The sequence below is a fragment of the Biomphalaria glabrata genome, chromosome 2 (genome assembly GCF_947242115.1).
Source record: "Biomphalaria glabrata chromosome 2, xgBioGlab47.1, whole genome shotgun sequence".
In the NCBI taxonomy this organism is placed as follows: domain Eukaryota; kingdom Metazoa; phylum Mollusca; class Gastropoda; family Planorbidae; genus Biomphalaria; species Biomphalaria glabrata.
Genome location: NC_074712.1, coordinates 48927338 through 48953283, shown reverse-complemented (window position 1 = coordinate 48953283; position 25946 = coordinate 48927338). Strand labels below are relative to the sequence as shown.

At 36.7% G+C, this 25946-nt stretch overlaps 1 long non-coding RNA gene across 1 annotated transcript in view; it reads right to left on the bottom strand.

Moving 5' to 3' along the window:
• The window catches only part of LOC129924639 (uncharacterized), a 71742-nt gene that overhangs the window by 23328 nt on the left and 22468 nt on the right, over positions 1-25946 (bottom strand). Inside the window, exon 2 of the long non-coding RNA XR_008776653.1 lies at positions 417-497. This is a non-coding gene — a long non-coding RNA (uncharacterized LOC129924639). The remainder of the gene's footprint in view (positions 1-416; positions 498-25946) is intronic.

Here is a 25946-nt window from a genome sequence, read left to right as displayed (position 1 = left end):
TTGGATGGTTGTCTGGTTGTAGGATGGTTGTCTGGTTGTAGGATGGTTGTCTGGTTGTAGGATAGTTGTCTGGTTGTAGGATGGTTGTCTGGTTGTAGGATGGTTGTCTGGTTATAGGATGGTTGCCTGGTTGTGAGGTATGAATTCAGGCTGTCACCACAATGTCTGAGTTCAACAAAATATTTCTACATGAAATTATCACCAGTGGAGCAGCTTACTACGGACTGGGAGGGACAAGGTCTTTACTACCCCCTTAACCCCGCCCTACAGACGCAATTCATTAAGAACTCGCCGGGAGAAGGGGGACCTTATTGAAAATGCGGGCGCTCCTTTTTCAAACAAGTTGTCAGATATCCCATTGAGTCTAGTCATTCTATGACATTGAAATTATCCCAGGGATATAGTGTATGACTTACCATGTCTTTCTATCCATTATAATGGCTGGCACCGCTTTGTTTAATACCATCGGGCTGTACTTGTAGCATTCTGTCGTATCCCTGTGAGAAGTACAAGAAATTGAATAAATAAGTCATGATAGCAGATACTTAGAGTTCTGTTCACGAATATATTTGTTCTCAAAGCAATGGTGACGTTTCAGTTCATGAATATATGCATGAGACCTAGCATGGGGCAACGTTAACACAGAGACTCTAAGTAGATACACTCAATAGTAATTTCATATCCCTAGACATTTCCTGTTGCATTTAGATCTAGTGTCGACGAATCTTTGAAAATAAACAAACGAAGCAAGGTCGTCAAGGCCATTGTGCTCACTAAAGTCACAGGTAATGCCAACTTAGTAAATCTATATCTATATTTAAAAGCATAGAAAAATTATAATATAAATTTCGGTCTTTTTTAAATTTGATAAATTTGTGAAGCAAAGAAAAAATGTAAGTCTACAGTTCGAAAACACATTCTTGACTGCATTAAAAAAAAAATAGCGTATCTAGAAAAGTATTTTGTATGTGTGTAAGTGTGAAAGTGAGTCTATATCGGTTGCAAATTGATTATATTTTAAACTAGTTTCAGCTTCAACAAGACCTTGCCAACTTTTATTACCATGTACTTTTGTATTCAACACAAGAATCTGACATAAAAACAAGGTAAACAAGAAATATTTTAACAGCCACACCAACACTTTTGTGTTGCAAAATAACACCCAGAACAGACTAAAAAGTAAACCTAGATGATACCCAAACAAACCCAAGCTTCAAAACTGTCAACAAAATGTTAACAGCGCAGAGACAAACACATACAAACACATGTTCCATAATGTATTTACTTTGTCTCAACGAACTGGAAGATTTCTGGACATAAGACAAAACAGAAAAAAGACAAAATGCCAGAGAGAGAGAGAGTAAACACAAAACTTGACACGGAAACAAATGTGTCCAATAAATCTTATGCATCGTACAATCCATATTTGGAGCAAACATATGGATGTCATGCAGTCTGTTGTATGCACATAGACTTGTCAGTCTGTCATACACGAAGATCCATCTATCAAAGATATTTCGTAATAACACAAAAACCAAAGAATACAACAAAGAGAAAAGTAATTTCTCTCCCAAGGAGAGTGTGGCGTGGCTCACAGACTACTTGACATAACAAGTCATAGGCCTCAGAAACTTTTTATAAACGATTTCCTCCATAATTCAACTTGCTCTCTATTTTCCCTTGTATTCTTGTTTCCGTAAAACCAAAGCTAGTACCGCAGTTTTAATTTCATTAGCCCATCCTGGCATGTTTAGAGAAGCGGTCAATGAGTGTAAATATTTATGGTCTAGTCAGCTCCGCCCATCGAATCTCTGACAGAACGTGTTGGTGGTCCATCCATTAGAGCTACCTTCATCTAGAGCTACCTTCATCTAGAGCTACTTTCAATCATCCCAACACAGGGGACTATGTAACAAGAAAATCAGAGAGGTATCTAAAATAACTATTTTAGATGTTAGTGCTATCTCTCTTTCTCTGTCTCTCTCTTTCTCTCCCTCTTTCTCTCTCTCTCTTTCTCTCTCTCTTTCTCTCTCTCTTTCTCTCTCTCTCTCTCACACACACACACACACTGGATTTTTTGTTATAAAAAGACAAAGCACTAAAACGACACTGAAAACGCACCAACTCTCAAGATCACGTGATCTTCTTAGTGCTTACTAACATTTCAACGTATTAACTAATCTACGTGTAGGCACATATAAACCTATTTACCTTTTAACTAATCTACGTGTAGGCACATATAAACCTATTTACCTTTTAACTAATCTACGTGTTGGCACATATAAACCTATTTACCTTTTAACTAATCTACGTGTTGGCACATATAAACCTATTTACCTTTTAACTAATCTACGTGTAGGCACATATAAACCTATTTACCTTTTAACTAATCTACGTGTAGGCACATATACCTATTTACCTTTTAACTAATCTACGTGTAGGCACATATAAACATATTTACCTTTTAACTAATCTACGTGTAGGCATATATAAAACCTCTTACCTTTTAACTAATCTACGTGTTGGCACATATAAACCTATTTACCTTTTAACTAATCTACGTGTAGGCACATATAAACCTATTTACCTTTTAACTAATCTACGTGTAGGCACATATAAACCTATTTACCTTTTAACTAATCTACGTGTAGGCACATATAAACCTATTTACCTTTTAACTAATCTACGTGTAGGCACATATAAACCTATTTACCTTTTAACTAATCTACGTGTAGGCACATATAAACCTATTTACCTTTTAACTAATCTACGTGTTGGCACATATAAACCTATTTACCTTTTAACTAATCTACGTGTTGGCACATATAAACCTATTTACCTTTTAACTAATCTACGTGTAGGCATATATAAACCTATTTACCTTTTAACTAATCTACGTGTTGGCACATATAAACCTATTTACCTTTTAACTAATCTACGTGTAGGCACATATAAACCTATTTACCTTTTAACTAATCTACGTGTAGGCACATATAAACCTATTTACCTTTTAACTAATCTACGTGTAGGCACATATAAACCTATTTACCTTTTAACTAATCTACGTGTAGGCATATATAAACCTATTTACCTTTTAACTAATCTACGTGTTGGCACATATAAACCTATTTACCTTTTAACTAATCTACGTGTAGGCATATATAAACCTATTTACCTTTTAACTAATCTACGTGTAGGCATATATAAAACATCTTACCTATTAACTAATCTACGTGTAGGCATATATAAACCTATTTACCTTTTAACTAATCTACGTGTAGGCACATATAAACCTATTTACCTTTTAACTAATCTACGTGTAGGCATATATAAACCTATTTACCTTTTAACTAATCTACGTGTAGGCACATATAAACCTATTTACCTTTTAACTAATCTACGTGTAGGCACATATAAACCTATTTACCTTTTAACTAATCTACGTGTAGGCATATATAAAACCTCTTACCTATTAACTAATCTACGTGTAGGGATATATAAACCTATTTACCTTTTAACTAATTTACGTGTAGGCATATATAAACCTATTTACCTATTAACTAATCTACGTGTAGGCATATATAAACCTATTTACCTTTTAACTAATCTACGTGTAGGCATATATAAACCTATTTACCTTTTAACTTATCTACGTGTAGGCATATATAAACCTATTTATCTTTTAACTAATCTACGTGTAGGCATATATAAAACCTCTTACCTATTAACTAATCTACAAGTATGCCTATATAAACCTATCTACCTACTAACTATTCGCATGTAGATCTATATAAATTGATCTACCTACTAATTAATCTACGTGTAAGCCTACATAAACCTATCTACATTTTAGCCTATCAACTTTTGCTACGTGCGTACCGACCTATCTACCTAGAATGTCTACCATTCAAAATATCAACTAAGCTAGAATATATCAACAATCTAAACTAGCTCATTCTATACACTAAAAGCGTACAAACCAGACGAACTAACTAACTATATACTTATTTACTGACGTGTCCACCTTTTTAGTAATCAAACCTTTTTCTTTAGTTCTTCTTTGAGAATCCATTGTTAACCGTACATGCTACCCCTCCCCTTCTCTCTCTCTCTTTCTCCCTCTCTAATGCACAAGAGAAAGAGACAGACAGACAGACAGACAAGTCTTCTTTGTTTAAAAGTCAGACATTAATACTACTCACTGTTCTTGTGTTCTATTAGTTGACCATTTTGAAATACAGAAGACATTTCAAAAGACTTGCTACTAACAAAACACAAATATTGTTTTAGTTTTCATCAAAAGATTACTTGGAATGGTTGACAAAAATAAAATAATGCTTCCAACTGAAAACATCAACTAAGAATCGGAGTGGCATTCCCTTTCATTATTTATTAAATAAAAAAATATATTATGAATTAAATCGCTATTAATTTTAATTAGTCTCCTGTTCTCGTTCTCATATCGAGGCGAAATCTTGACCTAAATAAATAACATCAAGTCTTGCACTGTAGTACAAATAGAAAATAGTTTGTTTCGACAGCCAACTTAACCCATTGTTGTTAGTTTTAACTCTTAAAATGCTGAAACCACTCTTATTGAAAAGTACGAATTCTTTCAGCTGCCCGAACCAGCCCAAGATTTTATAGTTCTTATATATAGATACAACTAGGATTACTACTAAATCTACGTCCCGAGTACTGTGTACGTTACAGTAGTCCACACTCATCGCACAAGTCAGACTGTACCTTGTGACCAGAGGCAGCTCAGGTGAAATTACATTCGATACAGAGTGGTGCGTTAAAAGCAGCAAATGCCATGGTTGTAAACATCTATCTAGTTTGATGGCATTAGTTTCCTAAGAAACTCAAAGAAAAAAAAACAACCCAGCAAAGCACCATCTTACATATAATTCTGATCTGTGGGGAATTTTCACGTGTCTGTTTGATTATAAGTTTTAAGTTTTTATTTTAGTTTTAACCACATCATGAACACCATTTTGTCTTTAAAGTCATTAAAATGGACATATCTCTAGTATTAACACAGCATAATCGAACACCTGAAATCAACTAAACTCGATATAAAAAAAACAACAAATTTGTAAAAGACTCAATATTTAATAGAAAGTATCGTTCCCTAAATTCAATTGATAACAATTACATTTCTTACAGTTGTCAAAACAACAAGCCGGTATGTACGCCATCTTTATTTTATTTTGTTAGTCATTGCTAGTTTTGTTTTAACATCATACCATTTATTTTTCTTAGAACAAATGTATCGAGTAGGCCTATATATAGAACACAGGTATCAAGTATATATAGAACACAGGTATCGAGTATATATAGAACACAAGTATCGAGTATATATAGGACACAGGTATCGAGTATTAAGTTGTCAATAAGAGAACCATGTACTTGGTACATAAAGCAGGCAGCTTGCGTAGATTAAGATCACAGGTAATAGACGCTTACTACAGGCACACCATCAAACAGCAGATGGAGTTGAACCTTCCCATCCTGGGTGTACACCAGTGATTCTCAACACAGACCCACCCTCAAGTTTCCCTAAGGGATCTTTGCGGATGGATTTTCATGGAATATGTGATCTTTACAAAATATACCAATAATCTATTAGCATTAAACATTTGTATAAATGCAAAACAAAAAGACGACATTATTATTATGAAACGGGTTGCCTGAGTCAGCCAGGAAAAGCAATGACTCAATACGCGTAGGACGTAATAATTATCTTCTCTTTTGAAGGAACGTCTTTAATGTATAAGATATTGAGTCTAGATAGAAGTGTAAATGGAAGTTGTCAAAGAAGGATGTTATTGCTTTGATTGACGTTTGTCATTGAATCAGGTCACAGGTGTTCAACTCCCACCATGACCTCTAGGAACTGCAAGAAGAATCTTTTGTTTTTGTTGTTGAAGTTCCTAAATAAGCTCACATTTGTGTCCTAGTTAAAACCAGAAGTAAAACAAACAAAAAAAAAATGAATCGTTTATTTTAAGCTGAAATTTTGCACACAGTAGAACGGCCAATTTGAAAAGTTGTTAGAGCGTCGAGCAAGTAACATATCTGTCGTGGGTTCGATCCCATTTTTTGTTCTCTTTTTCATTTTCAAAGAAAACAAAACTATAATGTTTAGTTGAGTATATTACTTAAATATAAAGCAAGAACTGATTTTAAACAAATTTTTTTTTTTTTTGTGTACCATCATTTTTTTTTCTAATAACAGGAAGATGTTTTTGACTTTTCGTCAGTTTGAAATGAACACTTGAAGTACAAACACTCCCAAGTGATGCCACTGCATACAATGCCAAACATTTTCTAATGATGAACTAATTCCTGAGACAACAGAACCATGGACTAAACGACTTCATCGGAAGGAGGCTTAATTTGAGAGAAAAAGGGGAAACATACCAACATGAACACAACATGAACACAAGTGATCCCTAGAATTAAAAAGTTCTAGAACCGCTGATACACTCCCACGCAGGATACACAAAGAACGTCCCCCCCCCCCCCCACTTCTCGCTACACCAAATGATAGTCTCGTCTGTTCATGAACTTTGGGGTTCAAAGGGTTCATTTGTGGACCCCCCCCCCCCCATGTCCTAGGTAGTAGGTGTAGTGAGATCATTTATCTTGGATTTCTTTCTACCATTCCTTCTTCTTAATGAAAAATTATTTTTTTGATATCTTGAGAAAAAGAAAAAGTTCTTTGAAAGACGACACAGACACGTGACTTGATACTTCATGGAAAGAACATCCTCTTCAAAGACTGCATTACATATTCTAAGTTTGTTTGTGGCTTTTTTTAAATGTAAAAACGAACATGAAGAGTTCACATTTGATATTTCTGAGCATTAAAACTACATTTCATGTTTGCAGAAAAAAAAATCTGATAAATTGAAGAGATAACAAACTTGTATATGTGTGACCTACTTCTTTTTTTTTTTTTGGGGGGGGGGGAGATACAGACGTTCCTTCCAAAGAGAAGATAATTACGTCCTACGCGTGCCCATGGCTTAATCTGGTCGTGTATGTTAATTAGAGACTAAAACTAGACCAGGACATTTTTATGTTCCTGACTGATTCAGACAACCCATTCATTGCTCTGTTGGCACGATGGAAGAAATAGCACCTGTACGAATCCGTTCAAGATCTATGTTAGCATGTTGGCAATTCGATGTTTACAGGTTTACAAAATCTATCCGAGCATGAAATATTTAAGCGTGACTCACCCCAGGACCATCCCTTGCTAAATACTGCTGAAACAATAAAGAGAAATAAGTTCTGCAAAAGGCTTTGACCCCCGCCGCACTCTGCAAACAGATATGACCTCAAGTTTGATTTGATTTGGTGCGGGACTGCTTGTCATGCATGTGTAGAGTCATGCTGAATTGATGACGTCATTATGCTTTAACTTGCTCATTCTTCAAAATGTTTTATAAATTATAACCCTCACGGTTAGTCATATTCGCAGTCTCTATTGTAGAGATATTTGCTTTTTTTTTTTAAAAAGCTTATATCAACTCTGTCTGTCTGTCTGTTTGTCTGTCAGTCTGGTACAATTTTTTTACACGTTATTTTCACCACACCCATTCTCGGATCAAGTTGAAACTTCACACAATTATTTGTTGTTTCTAACGAAACAGGAATCAATCAAACAAAAATTTAGCCAACTAGTTAATTAAGTAGGTATTGGTTATTAATTATCTTGTTGGGTATCGAAAAAAGGGAAGTAAGTATATTGTATAAATAATATATTTGTAGCTATTCCCCTTATTTCGTTTCGTAAACATGCTTTCTTCCAATTTTCATTCTCCCATCAAGTTAAACATTTATGTTTGCAGAAAAAACAGTAGACATGTATTGGATATATTACATTGCATCAACTCATTCTGTTTTACTGTATCAATATATTAATACAAGCCATTACTTAGCCGACACATTTGATCCCGATATCGGTCTGTATCAAACGGTGATGTATTGATGTCTTGAAATGAAAAACAAAAGGGTAAGGAGAAAGACAAAGATGCAGTACAACACACTAGTACACTAGTACGCCTGATGTCATGGTCTAGAAACATGTCTGAGGGAAACACCCGCACTAGGAGTTGAGTCAGTGAGTCCAGAGTGACCTGTAACAAATAGAAACTACCTACGTCTTGACAACTGAGAGTACATACAGGTAGACTGGCCTAGAAATTCGGTTTGGAGGGGGGTGGGTAAAGGTGGAATGTTGGAGTAGCCTGGGGGAGTTGTTTAGTTATATCCGGTAAACTAGTTCTCTCTATACCATCCTCATCCTAGGTCATACCATACTTATATCAGGTCATACCATTCTTGTATCAGATTATACCATCCTCATCCCAGGTCATACCATACTTATATCAGGTCATACGATTCTTGTATCAGATCATACCATTCTCGTATCAGGTCATACCATTCTTATTTCAGGTCATACCATTGTTGTATCAGGTCATACCATTCTTATTTCAGGTCATACCATTCTTGTATCAGGTCATACAATTGTTGTATCAGGTCATATCATTCTTATTTCAGGTCATACCATTCTTATTTCAGGTCATACCATTCTTGTATCAGGTCATACCATTGTTGTATCAGGTCATACCATTGTTGTATCAGGTCATACCATTGTTGTATCAGGTCATACTATTCTTGTATCAGGTCATACCATTGTTGTATCAGGTCATACCATTGTTGTATCAGGTCATACCATTGTTGTATCAGGTCATACCATTGTTGTATCAGGTCATATCATTGTTGTATCAGGTCATACCATTGTTGTATCAGGTCATACCATTGTTGTATCAGGTCATACCATTCTTGTATCAGGTCATACCATTGTTGTATCAGGTCATACCATTGTTGTATCAGGTCATACCATACTTATAGCAGGTCATAACATCCTCATCAGACATTGATTCAATCTCCTAAATGTGCATCTAAATGAAATCTATAAATGTGATCTTTTTTTAAAAAAAGCATTAACAAGAATATCATTTATTTGCCTTATTTCAGTTTTTTTTCCCTTTATATATATATATATATAAAGAGAGAGAGAGATTGAAAGTGAGACTGAAAGAAAGAAAGTGACCAAGAAAGAAAAAGAAAGAGCCAGAGAATGAAGACTAAAATGAAAGTTGTTGAAATCAAGAATAAGATGTCAGACGAAAATGTTCATAACTCGGTGAGAATGTCTGTCCAGAGTACAGTAGTGGACTATATAGAGACAAAAGGAGGATAGAGTACTATATAGGATAAGTGGGAAAGTTTGATAAATGCTACAAATGTCCAGAATACGGAAGTATTACTTATATACGCATTAATGTTTAGTACTTTTTGCACTACAAATTAAATATTTCAGTTCTTCAGCTGTTTAAAAATTTAGTTAACACCAGATATCTTTCAATGTAACATCCTTCCCATTTTGTACTGCGTATTTATTTGTCCCAATCTTCCTCTTCTTAAGGTGCCATTATAATACCTCTATATTTATCCATACCGCTTTCTCTTCTTTTTCTCTCTTGCTTTTTTAAATTCTTTAAATGAAACCAGATGTTAAAACACAAACAAACTTCAAAACAAGTGCTTATTACTGTGATAGACTGAAGTATAAAAATTTCCTAACAGAATATAGATTTAGATCCACATCTGAAAAAAGATAAATGTATATAAACTGTTGAACGTATTTCCATGACAGGAACGCTTTGGTTCATTCCACTGAAGCCTCGTCTTGATGGATGTCATTCTATGAAAGTCTAGGTAACAGGGCAGTAACGTGAAACTACAGTCTGGCATTTAAAGTTCCCAGCAGCTACGGGCTGTCCTAGTTCAACGTCTGCATAGAATCATTGGCACTTGAACCGGAAGTTATTTAGCCATTGATCAGGGCGAAGTATTTCTCGCCCCGAGTCTATGTTCCGCGAAGGTATGCGAACAATTCCATTACGTCTGACTGTGAAGTATGGTAACTTAGTTCTGTGATGACAAGCTAGTCATTGAAGGAGAGTTCTAGAATAATACCTGTAGTGCCGTCATCAAAGGAGCTTCAGTTCTTCAAGTGTTTGAAATGAACTAAGAGTTGCAGTTCTTGGTTTAGAATTCTAAGAATCCGTCGAGCATCTTAGAGGGGAATCAATTTAACCTTTATGAGTTTTAGTTTGTGTGGGGAATCAATTTAACCTTTATGAGTTTTAGTTTGTGTGGTGAATCAATTTAACCTTTATGAGTTTTAGTTTGTGTGGTGAATCAATTTAACCTTTATGAGTTTTAGTTTGTGTGGTGAATCAATTTAACCTTTATGAGTTTTAGTTTGTGTGGTGAATCAATTTAACCTTTATGAGTTTTAGTTTGTGTGGTGAATCAATTTAACCTTTATGAGTTTTAGTTTGTGTGGGGAATCAATTTAACCTTTATGAGTTTTAATTTGTGTGGTGAATCAATTTAACCTTTATGATAATGAGTTTGTGTGGTGAATCAATTTAACCTTTATGATAATGAGTTTTAATTTGTGTGGTGAATCAATTTAACCTTTATGATAATGAGTTTTAATTTGTGTGGTGAATCAATTTAACCTTTATGATAATGAGTTTTAATTTGTGTATCAATTATTTCAAGCTTAATTGTATGGACACCCTTTTCAACAGAGAAGACATAAAAACCTTTTCTTTAGCGTTGCGAAATAGGCAAAAAGAACAAAAGTGATTGCTACGAATATAAGACGAATATATAGTGCTGTAGTGGCCACACATTTTTGGTCTATGGGCCACACATTTTTGGCCACACATTTTTGGTCTATGGGCCAAACTTTTTTGGTCTATGGGCCACACATTTTTGGTCTATGGGCCACACATTTTTGGTCTATGGGCCAAACGTTTTTGGTCTATGGGCCACACATTTTTGGTCTATGGGCCACTAATTTTTCTGTCACGCAAATCAAGGGCCACATTTCCGGAAAAAAAAGTCTCCGAGTTCATTTTTACGCACTATAGTAGGAGTTTTAAGGGGCCCGATAGCACAGTGTCAAGGGCTGGATGTAGCACGCGGGCTATAGTTTGAACCTAAGTAAAACTAAGTCAATAAGATATTGAAGACACAAATAACAGAAATGAAGTCAAATGCGCGAGTAAAGGCTGAAAGCATGTCTACAAGCAAGCCAGTTAAACATTACATATATGGAACGTAATGACATAAGCTTATCTTTCACCAAGAACATATTACGAATGGCACCACCGGGGATCAATAGCCCTTGAATGCCTGGTTTTCTGGTATTGGGACAGCAAATAGCAGCATTTTCATTATGGGGCCGACAGCAGATAACGCTGTTTGACGAATGCAATAGCCTTATCAAATCATACCCCCCCCCCCCAAACATCAAACAGCCGCAACCGCAGCTCTCCCGTCCAATCACACACATCAGTGAAGACACAAACACATGTATGCACCGTTACTTCCTCACGGAGGCTTTTCCTGGATATCGATGGTAAATAAAGTTGAGCAGGAGTATCGATTAGAGATTGAATGCTAAATGCTTAGGAGCTTGTTTTTTAACAGACTCCTCCACTGGAACACAAAATGAACTAAAGAGTTTAACGCTATTGATAGCCACATGACTCCGTTGTTCGCGTTGAGGAGATTTCGATCTAGCGACACTTTCACTCTAGCGTAACGGGAGTCAGTTTGAATAGAATGCACATCCAATGAATGAGATTAAATAATTGAATAGAACAAACTTGAATTGTAGACCAAATGTGCAAAGAGAACACTTCCTATTTTATGACACACTAGACATCGTTAAATGAAAACATCCAGAGTCAGGACACTGACATGAAACACAATGTCGCCAGAACCCTCTTGCCTCTCCTTTTTAGTACAATATCAATAACTTGCAAACTCTTCATATGTGGACGTACCTGGCCTGGAGCTAGAAAACGACTCTATGGATTTTTCTAGAAATTTGAAAGATTCTGTATATTTTTTGAAAAACAATTACTAACTGGCCATGCAGTGAAAACTCTGGTTTGACAGATAATTTTTTCAAAATCTAATTATCTTAAAACTAAATTTGGCAATTTTGAGCGCGCTTTCAGTGGGTTTTCCCGCACAAGACTCAAATGTTTCTCTGTATTCAGTAAAGAGATGATGAAATTGTACGCACCGTATTATGTATGTTAGGGACTGTAACAGAAGAACTTGATTGTACACTCTCAACAGAAGGCACTAAACATTTTAGAGCAGCATAGAGTCCAGATAGAACTGAACATTTTATAGTAGCATAGAGCCCAGATAGTGCTGAACATTTTATAGTAGCATAAAGTCCAGATAGTGCTGAACATTTTATAGTAGCATAAAGTCCAGATAGAACTGAACATTTTATAGTAGCATAGAGCCCAGATAGTGCTGAACATTTTATAGTAGCATAAAGTCCAGATAGTGCTGAACATTTTATAGCAGCATAAAGTCCAGATAGTGCTGAACATTTTATAGTAGCATAAAGTCCAGATAGTGCTGAACATTTTATAGTAGCATAAAGTCCAGATAGTGCTGAACATTTTATAGTAGCATAAAGTCCAGATAGTGCTGAACATTTTATAGTAGCATAAAGTCCAGATAGTGCTGAACATTTTATAGCAGCATAGAACCCAGATAGCACTGAACATTTTATGTAAGTATGGAAGCCAGATTACATTAATCGCGTCCTTTCCAAATATAATCCAAAACTGTGTCCGCAGTCTCTCAGACCCCAACATGAAATAATTCATTTTTTAAAAATCTGTTTGAGTGTTTCATTAAGAATGACAGAAAACTAACCACAGCATGTATTACTGTAGAGTCCGAGTGTGCTGTTTATTCAATGACAGTTAGGTGTGTAGAAGTTGTTCATAAAACTTCACAAAGTCACTTCAACTTAAGAACACAACAATGTAGTCTGAAGAAATTTGTAAAAGAATAAAGAAAATACTTAGAAGATCTGCATACAAATGAAATCTCATTTTTCCTGTAATTAAAATGGATGGTTTTTCTAGAGGAAAAAAAACCCAACCCACAGCTGCTCGTAAAGTTAGGCTTTTAAAAAAATAAAATAAAATAAAAAGATGCCCTACCCTCCTTCCCAGCAGCCTTAGAGATGGAGAGAAATGAATTTCCGGTGAATGCCAAAAGCGCACGTTCAAAACAAATGAGAGACATAAAGATGGCCACGTGGCAGGGGATAGCTCAAATCCTTTTCTGAAACTGAAAATTTTTTATTTTTTTGTTGTTGGTTATGTAGCGAACTTAAACCTTTGTCTGCAGCTTGAATTATCTCATTAGCATAAGACATCGTCTGCTTCTGAATGTCTGTCTGTGCATTGTTATGTGCAGGTAATCTGAACAAGTGAATTGTGTATTAGAGACTCTGGGCTGCGTTTAAACATCTTTGTAAACATCCTTGAAATCTTTCCCTATGTAATCACCGTGCACAGTTTTACCCAAGTTCAAGGTCGTCTCAAGAAAAAAATAGGAATATCCGAAAGTAATAACAATATTTGGATTGATGCCTGCCTTATATTGGGTTTGATACATACGATCTGTTACATTCGATTTGTTATATTAAATTCATTATACGAGATTATGAACTGTTGTACATGAAAAAAAAATCGTTTTGACTGTTTAATTTCAAACACGAATAACATTAAACATTGTATTTTAAAATGAAAACACTTCATTCAAAGAACGATTATAGAGCGATTGTTTAGATCTTAATGACTAATAAATGTTGGATTTAAAAAAAGGAATGGAACATTTTGTATCCGACATCTTTCCCCCCCCCCCCTTCCCAACTTTCAAAGAACCCTTAAGCGCATGTAAAGATCTACTACACTTTATACTATTCCAATACTAGGACTTAAGATTGAAACAAACAAGACGTTGCGCACAATTTTCCTGACCATTAATTTATTAGACCGCGGAATCAAGAATGCCTTATACATTCGAAAATTCTCCAACGCAAAAAACGCCGTCAATAACGCCATGTTGGATTTAGATGTAGACCTCGTTCTCTAAATAAAAATGTAATTTTTTTTGTTTACAAATTATAACAATCAAACTAGAGTTGTAGTTTTTTTGTTTCCTCAGCAATATACATCAACTGTTACATTTCTCGGAAAATCGTTAGAGCCGTTTTTGAGATCCGTGTCCAGGTTCCTCCATGAAATTGTGACCGGAATAGAAATAGTGTACAAAAGGTTCGTGGACCAATAGAAACTGTTGCGCCTATATGTCGCAAGCTACAAAATATGAAATTATTTTTTTTTTAAGCTTTTCTAGTTTTAGAGACGTGACATAACAAATATCGATTGTCATAGTAGGACTGAACACAGACCTGTTGCTATGGAGTGTGTGTGTGTGTTTCTATGGTGACGGTGGGAAGAGGTTAGCGATTGGTTGTGAATGATGCAACATAGATGGCATGTCCTCATTGGTATTGGTTAGCATAGACGACTCCAGAACGTGAAACTGAAAGGTTGTGCTATAGCAGTTAGATTTTGTTAAAAAAAAAAAAAATTGCATCTATTTTATCTCATATCCAACTTGAATTGTGTTTCTATTATAATAAAAGTTTTATTTAGTCTTGTTCACAAAAACATTATTCAAGTTATCTGAGGTTTTATTGGTCAAGATAGTTTACGTCTACAGCGGTTTAGTTGTCTACCAGCAGCTTGGTGCTACAAGTCAACGGCCATCTATAACACCTGTGACGTGGCAACTTTTGGTTTGTGGAGACCAATAGCTAGTTGCCACGTCATGTGTTATTACGCCAGACTTATATATTGGCAAGCGCAGCACAGTAAAAATGAGCTCTACTAACTTATTGAGAAAGTTTAGTTATGGTTGCAGAGTAAAGAATCCATCTTATTATTGGGTGAAGCTCGGAGAATTTTTTTTTATTTGAGACAAAAGGCTTCGTTAAATGGTTTACATTTGACTGGTTTACTCAAGAGAATTGCAACGAAAATACATTTTGTATTCATCTGAAGGTTTGGGCCACAGTTTTACTTTTTGTTGTCAGCGACATTTACAACTTGCATTTACTTCTCGTGCGAGAGGAATACTTCAAGTGGCTGAAGGAATAACGCGCTGAGTAACGTTCGCATTTTTGTTTGAAATGAGATTCTTTTTTTTTTGGGGAGGGGGGGGGGAGAATTGATTTTTTCTAAGCTTAGAGATCTATTATAATAGTGAACAAGTTGTTTCTTTAAATAGTGGACATATCTATCTTTTTGCTGTAAATTTGTTTTGCTCAAATGTTTATGTATACAAGCGCAGACGGCGTAAAGAATACTTAAATAGACGCCAAGCAGACAACGATTTTGTCTGCATTATGTTTGGCAAAATATGCAGGTCACAACGGGGTCTATGTTTTCACGTGACATGTTGCACTCGTCAACATGTGTGTGTGTGTATGTGTTTGGTGTGAGTGTATGTGATAGCGTGGGTGTGCATGTGTGCGAAACGCTTGCAATTTACACTTGAACAAACACATCGTTACGCTAAGAGCTCCCATTGGTTAACTTTAGGCGGAAGTCTCGTCGACCAAATTTATGGACTCTTGTGTTTTCACCATGTCATTGTAGATCTAAGGGGAACCGTTCACAGACGTTTTTATAGTCTAATCAAGAGGCTGTTTATTGAACGTTAATATGTGATTCCTCATCTTCTGGGGAACATAACTCCTGTTTGCTTCCAACATAACTCCTGTTTGGCTCGTACTAGCCACACAAGGACGCTTTATACACACTATCTTTTTTTTCCCCCAATGTTTTTTAAAAGCTTGTTTTGTCAATGTTTTCCTGGCAACTTGAAATGGTTGCATGACAAATATTTTTGGCATAAATCTCGACTAAAAACCTGGCCTATTCATTAAGAAACCCCAGCAGCTCATAAAACTATTACATGCCATCCACACACACAAGACCTACGTTGTATTAAAAAGCCATCCGAAATTTGGCTGACATGTTCAAGATAGTGCACCCAAGCAGACTGCCTGAGTTTCACAGGTGTAGTTTATGAAGAGGGTTGATGCTATCTTATAGAGTTGAGAAGGGATTCCTCTGTCTCTACTCATCACTGGCTCAAACTCTGTAGTGAGACTTTACAGTTTAAAAAGTGGAAAACTCCTAATGTCTGTGACAAAGAGGTTTGTTTTTAAAGTTGCAGCATTTATATGGTAACTAATGTTATATTTTGTAATCTGAACTATTATCTAAACTCACAGTTCTGCTTATTGAAGACATCCCATAGACTTATGTAAAAAACACATTAAATTTAAATATATAACTTTTTAAAAATTTTCTATCGTAATTTATTTAAAATAGGTGGGATGGTGGCTGAATGGTAAAGCGCTTGGCTTTTGAATCGAGGAGTCTTGGATTCGAAACTGGGAATTTCAATTTCGGGAAATTTAGGGTGCCCCTGTGACCACCCAGCTCTTTTGGGCATCTGACATTAAAACAACAGATGACCTTTACATCATACGCCCCACGTATCGCAAGGTACGGAAGGGTAGGGGTTATATAAAGACAAATGTACGAACCAATAGAGAGATATTATTATTATTCACATTCATGTATTTAAATCTACGTTACTTTGTTCTTCCCATCTAGTGCTCCCAGCATGCATCATTTAAAAGACATCCTGTTGGCTACAATGACGTCTTGATAGTTAATCACGGATCGCGGGACAGTCACTCTTGGTCAGAGTATGTGGGACACTATGTATCTTGATAATTACTGCCACACCGGGTCTCACGTTGGTGTGTGTGTGTATTGGTGCTTCTCAACGATGTACATATGTTATTAAAAACATGTAATCACAAGAATAGTGTTCGCTGAATGAGCAGTTCGGGAGATGTACATTTGATGTTTGAATTTCTATTTCCTTCTACTCCGTCTCTCTCCCTACGTTATTATTGCAGACATCGGGTTGAAGGACATAATGAAACATTTAAACAAACATGCCTAAGTCATCAATGGCCCTTGCAATGCTTTGAGAGAGAGAGAGAGAGGGAGAGAGAGAGAGAGAGAGAGAGAAAAATAGAGGGAGAGGGAGAGAGAAAGAGAGTTAGAGACAGAGAGAAATAGAGGTAGAGAGAGAGAAATAGAGGTAGAGAGAGAGAAATAGAGGTAGAGAGAGAGAAATAGAGGTAGAGAGAGAGAGAAAGTTAGAGACAGAGATAAAGAGAAAGAGAGTCGTTCAATCAGTCACCTGTATACTTTAACAAATCTCTAAATCTAGTATCAACTCCATGAAGCAGAATATCTTTCCTACGATAATCAGAGATGTAGGTCTGACTTAGGATACACTTTTGTGCAGTTCACTAATTAGAATCACAATTCAAACATCGGGGTTGAGACCACAAGAAAGAGGAAAGACTGAAATCGGAAGTAAAAGCCAAAGGAATTTGGGTACACTTGAAACATGTTGAGAAGCCTTATAAAGCCTTATCTCTTGTGTCTCCAGACAGGATGTAGCTGTTTGTCATTCAAGAAAACAAACAAAAATGGGAAATGGAACACTATTTTGTGTGAAAAGGAAACACCCTAAGGAGAGCCAATGATCTATACCAGTGTTTCCTAAAAGGTGTTCCACTAACTACTGGAAGAGTTAACTAGTAGGCCACAACGTGAATTCACTTCTCTAAAAATATAAGCAAAGTGTCCCGCTAAAGACTCCCAGATTTATTTCATAAAGTTCTCTATATATTTCATACTTAGAGACAATGTTCTATTTCATATTTTTATAGGTCTAGAATTTTGTTTTCTCTATTTACAGTCTTTGTGACATAACAAATTACATAACTATTGTTATGATATCTTTAAAATATCAACAACTATTTCTATGCACATCTTTAAATACCTAAATACTTTGGTTACATCGTAAACACATGCTTTGCGAAATAGAATGGCTATAATTAGCAGGCTATCTATCCAATTAGTTCCCTTGAACATAAACAGAAGGCTAGTTGAAGCTGTCACTTCTAAGGTGGCGGGTGTTCCATTGGTTTTATGATCATCAGAACTAATTGGATACCGACCCGCCTTGAAGTGCTCCCCTGGTTTATCCCAAAGCGCTAACCTAGCAAAGAGCTGAGGTAATTCATTCTAACCTGATGCAACTTTGAAGTAATCTCAACTTTGTTCGAGTATTTGCATTGGATCAGTAAATGTAGAGGGAACAAAGATCTTGACCTCCCTTTAATCATTCTCTCTCTATCATTAAATAGTAAACATAATTACAAAAACTCCAGCTCAAAATTGTAAAGTTAGACCATGCGGCCTACAGGGCGGATGATGTAAGGTCATCTGTTTCTGTGGCCCACGGTTAACAAAAGTGTATAAGTCCATTCATATTATATTTCATAGAATAGCTTCAACGTAATAGACTAAAGAAATAAGAAGCATTCAGATAGGAATATCTCACCACTTAGAGGAACTAGACGTATAACTGCTTAGCAGAAATGGACGTAAGCTGCGTAGAGGAATTATTTAAGTTGGTTAGAGGAACAATATGTACTTAGAGAAACCGCTCATTCGAAAGTAATGATGGATTTAAAACAAAGTCAAATAAAAACAAAACACTGTTAAGATATAAATGGATGTATTTGATGGTATCTCGACGAAACATAACTTATGTAACTGATCTTTTAAAACATTAATTGCCAAACACAACCTATAGATAGTTTTCATGAATTTGTTTTAACTCATCCAGTTGAACGTGGAAGCTCTTGAGACATAATGTAAATGTAGATTGAACATGTTTTGAATATTAGAACTATTTCTCTACAATGAAATGAATGGATCTGGGACTGGACCTTGTTACGACGTGTGCTTGAGACTAAGACCTTTCTACCCAGCATTCCCTAGCTCCCCATTCAGTTTGAACCTCCTAACTGCAGGTGTCGAGCAGGTAAGCAGCTCTTTCTCGCAATGGTTCTCTTACACGGTTTTATAATGGAAAACACTGGCACACACACACGCGCATGCATTATTCGTTTTACACATATACACAAACAAACCCACTCACATGTACACCTAGGTATGCTGGTTACATGACCTAATGTCAATATCATGGTTAGCACATACTCCTGGACTCACAGTGCAGTCGAAAGCACATCACCACGCCAAGACATCGTAACATCAAAACAACACGATATCAAAACGTCACAACATCACGACATTACAACATCACTAAGTTAGCTTACCAAGTCAGGTAGTGCCAGTTATGGAGGCAGGAACTCTCCCGCATAGACAATCTAACATACAGAATCACTTAGCAATGTGTTTATGGGAGTTTAGGAAGAGGAAGGCGGGGGGGGGGGTATAAATATAGAACACTGTCGTCATACATTATTTTAGATGACACGTGATTGTGGCAAACGCCATTGTTATTATGAACCATCGCTTCATTTACTCATGCGCTTTGTTATAGGACTAGTTATGTGGTGTTAGGATTTGTTGAGCACTCAACAAGCTTAACAAACAGGTTCCAATTGTTCGCTATCTCGTTTTTGCAATCTTGCTAGCATGTTACATTTGTACTCAACCCATAAATCTGTTGTTGGTATGATAGTTTAATTCTATTTCTATTTTCACACATGATTTCATGATTTGAACCCGCACGCTTTCGTGCTCTGACGTCTTGCAGGAGGTTGGGGTAAAGTCGTAATAGTTTACATATCTGGTGTAACACGTTGAAGAATGTCAATAGAGTTGTTTTAAGTTCAATGAAATGTAATATCTTACTAACGAAAAGAACGAAATGTAAGATGTAATCTCAATTGATAAATAATTAATTACTTATAAGCTGTCTTGTTTAGTTTATTGAACAATTACTTTTAAGCTGTCTTGTTTAGTTTATTGAACAATTACTCAGATTTTCTACTACAATTTTGCTTTACAGTAGATCTTACAATTATTTTTTATTATGTTTTTATCATCTTTGGACGCTAAACTTTGTGGTAATGAAATATTGTCTGTTCCTTTATTTAAAGTAGGCTAGAGCCAATATTGAAGTAAATATTTTTGTTCCTTGTGGATGACGCAATAATATATATAATTTATTATCTTAATATATATAATTTATTATCTATCTCCCTAAACCAGTGTTTCTCAAACTGTGTTTCGCAGAACCCTAGGGTTTCGCGAGGCCTGAATAGGCTTTTCACGAACTATTGAAATAATTAACTTGTGTAGGCCAGCACGTGAATTAATCTCCCTAAAAAATAAGCAAAGTGTTCCGCTAAATAGTCCGAATGTGCGAAGTGTTCTGTTAAGGAAAAAGTTTGCGAAACACTGGCCTTAACCAAAGGTAAGTCATCAGATTGACGGGGGCATTAATTTGAAAGTCGTGTATTTCAATAACAGTTTTGTTGATTACTTCCCGTGGAAATACCAAACAGGAACTCAAGGGGATAAAAACGCTGTGGGTATCCGCGCTATTACTTATAGAAAAACAAAGGATGAAACTTTGATTAGCAATGAAGAACCTGTCGAAAACATATTGATTGATTTCGATATAAATAAAGGTATGTTTTTATTTTATTTTTTCATTGTTTATTTCTAATTTTCGTTTGGTTCACCCAAATCCACTTCGCTTAGGGCCTCCAATAACCTAAGGCCGGCCCTGGTTACCATCTGACCCCTTGTCTCTCGTTACTCTTTGACCCCCCTTCCCTCATATTACCATTTGACCCCTTTCAGTCACGTTACCCTCAGACCCTTTCCCTAATGTTATCAAAGTTCAATGCAACGAAATATGCATTAAGGAATTGTCTTATCTATCCCTCCCAAGTCAAGTTACCTCCCACTATATCGCCTGAGCACACAGCCTGTAAATGCCGCAGATGTGATATACCCACAAGACGACGACAGCTTCTAGCAATACCACCTGGCCGCAGAGAACAATCTGGAGGCTTCCAGGCGTGCGTGTCTTGCCGAGGGCGTGTCAAAGAAATTCGTGGAATACATTCACCGCTACCTTCGCGCTCATTCGAAAACAATCAGAAGTATTTAAAGGCATCAAACCCAGGTATCGCCAAAGAAAACATGTTTCACCGAGGCGGGCACTGAGGCGAACAGAACAGAGATATCTATCAAAAACATGCAACACTCTGTATCTATCAAAAACATAAAACACTCTGTTCGTAATAACTATTGGCTTTGTGCTAGTTCTAAATCGTAACCATTGATGCCAACAATTTAATTTTTGGTAGGACAGGTCCGCAGCAAGAAGTATTTGATGTACAGACAACTCTGCGGGTCCTTCTTTTCTCCCAAATGCTAAGAAACTCTCAAATACGGATACAAGATGCATACACGTGAATGGGCCTAACTTCTTTTGGGGCCCCAGAGTCCTGTTTGTCCTTCTCTGGTGGAGACCTGGGTCAGGGGTACCATAAACTTCATAAAAACGCGAAGCCGCATAAGAGTGACAAGTCTAGTTACAGTTTATTGACAGTCTAGTCTACAGTCTAATTACATTCTAGTGACCGATGTAGTGACCAGTCTGATGACAGTCTAGTGACTAATCTGACTCCTCACCTGACAGTCTAGTTATAGTTTAGAAACCAATCTAGTGATAGTCTAGTGACCAGTCTAATGACAGGGTATTGACCAGTCTAGTGACAGTCTACTGACCAGTCTAGTCTAACTAAATGAATCCTCTGCTGCTTGACTAGGCTCAGTTGGATACACGTTTCAAGAAGCTATAGAACACCGACTCTTGAGAGCTGAGGTGTAAAGTCCATGAAAGTCCCAAGACTCTAGAAATAGACTGAGCATTGAGCCAAAATAAGAAAATAATGACTACACTTTTTTGGATCGTTACGTTTATCAAGGTGAGATAATAGATAACATTGTAGATAACATTGTAGATAATATACTACTTCGAGTCGCCAATGTCATCATCTCAATTTTGTTTCCTTACAATGCTAAATAGATTTATTTTGTCAGTTATTTACGAGACGCCATTGACATAATGCAGGTTAACAAACGGAAATGGCTGCCTGATCTTGCGGTATGTCCTTTGACTGTCATCACCATGGTCCCGGGCTCGATACTTGCCCGCTGCCATCCCTCCCCGTCCTGTGGTATGTTTGAACTGTGGTGTACTAATCTTCAAGTCTGTAGGAATATCCAAAACAAGTATAACAAAACCCAACAAATGTATTATGTCTGCTAGGGTGTGATATAGTACAGAATGAATATTTTAACAATACTTTTTTTGTCGAGCCGGGCGGGGGGGGGGGGAGGTTAAATCTAAAAAAAATTCAAACTGTTTACAGCCATTTCAATTTAGTACTTTCATTACATTACGACCATTCTGACCTGTGTACCAACCCCACGTGATATGATTTCATACCAAGGACCACTACCTGCTTTTTCTTTCTCCCGGGCCACTATTAAACCTTTTATCGAAAGAATCTGGAGAATGTGCAGCCAGACATCAAAGATGTGAGGGTGCCACACACGCGCGGGGACCGCCCAGCCAGGCCCCCCGAGTACTTCACACCATCCGTTATCGGCGCGTACGTCAAATGCTCCCCCCCCCCCTCTCTCCCCTCCCAGAGCTGACGAAAGGAGAAGAATCGCAGTCAATTGATCCGCAGCATGGCCCCGGTGATCACAGGCATTGTTTCTATAGGCTCAGTGCCAGACCTTAGTGGCAGGTTTGCCGCTATGGCATTTTCAGCAGCACTGACAGGCATCAGAATCATGTCATGGTGCTGTCGTGTGTAGGAGATTATCTGGCCAGGACGCTGATGTCTTCAAGTAGTAGGATTGATTAATACGCCAGGTCAACACACAGACCTATGTATGAAGTGAATACACTGTAAGTCAACGTTTATACATGTATTGTGACATCTAGGATGCGAACAAAAGTGCGAAGAACATCAGAGTCAAACTGAAATGCTTTGTAGTTTGGGGTTACAGTAGGCGTTGTTACTATCTTGTCTTTGAATAGCGACAAGCAATTAATAGATTATGCACATTTACACATTAGACATCAACATATTTTGTAAAAAAGTCAATTTAGGTAATACTTTGAAGACATGTTTGAGAACTTTCGGATTGAACCGTCGTCATAGCGCCAAACTTTTCTCAAACTCTATCCGTCAGGCGCAATGACCTTTAACCCCCCCCATCACACAATTTCTCTCGTCTATCCGATAAATTACATTGTAGATATATGGTAATAAAATGTCAACAAGGGCCATCACTGCATCACTCACACATATGTTATGAAAGAAAGGAGAAAGATGACAAGTCCAGATAGCCCAGAGTACACTGCCCCTCGAGGTCCTGTGTACATACAATCCACCTTAACGGAACGCGCCATGTTTTCTTTAAGCACCGTCTTCGTCTCTGGGAATTCAGAAGAAACAGACTTGAGAATCAAGGGGTCTCAAAACAAATGATCTCACTGGTATATCTCTAGCGAGTCATTAAGTCTCTGGGAATTCAGAAGAAACAGACTTGAGAATCAAGGGGTCTCAAAACAAATGATCTCTCTGGTACATCTCTATCGAGTCATTAAGTCTCTGGGAATTCAGAAGAAACAGACTTGAGAATCAAGGGGTCTCAAAACAAATGATCTCTCTGGTATATCTCTAGCGAGTCATTAAGTCTCTGGGAGTTCAGAAGAAACAGACTTGAGAATCAAAGGGCCTCAAAACAAATGATCTCTCTGGTACATCTCTAGCGAGTCATTAAGTCCAGCGCGGATTATTGTGTATTGACTGATTAAAGACATGTGGAATGGAGAGAGAAGGCCGACAGCTCAGTTGTGGTGCCCCATCAGACAAAGGATAGAACAAACTGATACATTCCGCGAGGTTACAAGCTGGGGAAACGTTGGATCCAGAATATCGTTTTCATATCCATACAAGATGACTGTAGTCTCCATTAGAAAATATTTCATCTACAAATAGTTCTCTTGGTCAACATGATGTGGATAACAACTTTGCCAACATGATGTGGATAACAACTTTGCCAACATGATGTGGATAACAACTTTGTCAACATGATGTGGATAACAACTTTGTCAACATGATGTGGATAACAACTTTGTCAACATGATGTGGATAACAACTTTGCCAACATGATGTGGATAACAACTTTGCCAACATGATGTGGATAACAACTTTGTCAACATGATGTGGATAACAACTTTGTCAACATGATGTGGATAACAACTTTGTCAACATGATGTGGATAACAACTTTGCCAACTAAATGTGACGTCACTTGTCGAGGAGCGAGGAAAGAAATTAGAAGTAATTTAACATCTCACAAACTCTGATTAATTGTTAGAACTGACTGCCTGACAACTTCCTCTTTCAAGACCAGGTGAATGAATCATGGGATTGACGCTGAACAACTGTCTCCTCTAGAGCTTATTTTCTTATCTGGTTGTATATAACAGCACACATTTCTACATCCGTCCATCCACCTCTCTCCCCCCCCCCTCTCTCTCTCTCTTTGTATATATATATATATATATGCACATACAAATATATATATTTAAAAAAATAAAACTACAATAAGAACCAGACAACAAGTGACCACTTGACCACTGGCTAAAAAAGTGACAGGTGATGGTGATGACAATGACTAATCCGAAGGCCAACACTACTACATAATGAGACCGAGAAGACTGTACATGTGATAAACTTGAGACAAGGTGTTCGTGCAGAGAAACTTATGAGATCGATAACGGAAGCTGTTGCTTTTATCTGATTAGATCTTTCCTACCCGCTCCTTCTCTCTCTCTCTCTCTCTTTCTCTCTCTCTCTCTCTTTCTCTCTCTCTCTCTTTCTCTTTCCCAGCCTCTATTCCGTTCAAGTCAATCAGGAGTTTTAGGAAGGTGTTTTTACATGTCATTTTACAAATATCAATTTCAGCCTTGAATGTGTTTAAATCTCTTGCAAGCCTTTCTCTCAGAATTTCTAGCCATCGCCAATATTGTTCTTTCAACAAATCAGAGTTGGGCTCTATGTTCTTCTCTACAGCAAGCCCTTCTAGATCATTGCATATAAAAGTCAAATATGTTTTACAGATGACAGATCCAAATATTATTTTTTAATAAACAATTTCAGTTTCTGAGCTAGCAAGGAAAACCAGTGACTTGGCAGAATTTAAGTCATTGGTTAATATGCATGACTAAATGCATGACGCATAGGACGTAATCATCTTCTTTTTTAAAGTAACGTCTGTATCAAATAAGATAAGATCAGATAAAGCGCTTGCTTAAAATGGCTGATATAGTAGTGTCTGTTTTAATAGAGAGTTTGTACATATGTTGTAACTTAGTGTTTCACTGAACTATGCTATATGTTGTAACTTAGTGTTTCACTGAACTATGCTATATGTTGTAACTTAGTGTTTCACTAAACTATGCTATATGTTGTAACTTAGTGTTTCACTAAACTATGCTATATGTTGTAACTTAGTGTTTCACTAAACTATGCTATATGTTGTAACTTAGTGTTTCACTAAACTATGCTATATGTTGTAACTTAGTGTTTCACTAAACTATGCTATATGTTGTAACTTAGTGTTTCACTGAACTATGCTACATGTTGTAACTTAGTGTTTCACTGAACTATGCTATATGTTGTAACTTAGTGTTTCACTGAACTATGCTATATGTTGTAACTTAGTGTTTCACTGAACTATGCTACATGTTGTAACTTAGTGTTTCACTGAACTATGCTATATGTTGTAACTTAGTGTTTCACTGAACTATGCTTTACTTTCATATAACCATTAGAGTTAAAACGAACGTTTCCGCCAAAGAAATCCCAGAGAGAACTTAAATTGGTTTGTCTGGGTAGGGGTTAAGGCAAAATTTGTTGCTCACAGTTGGGTCTGC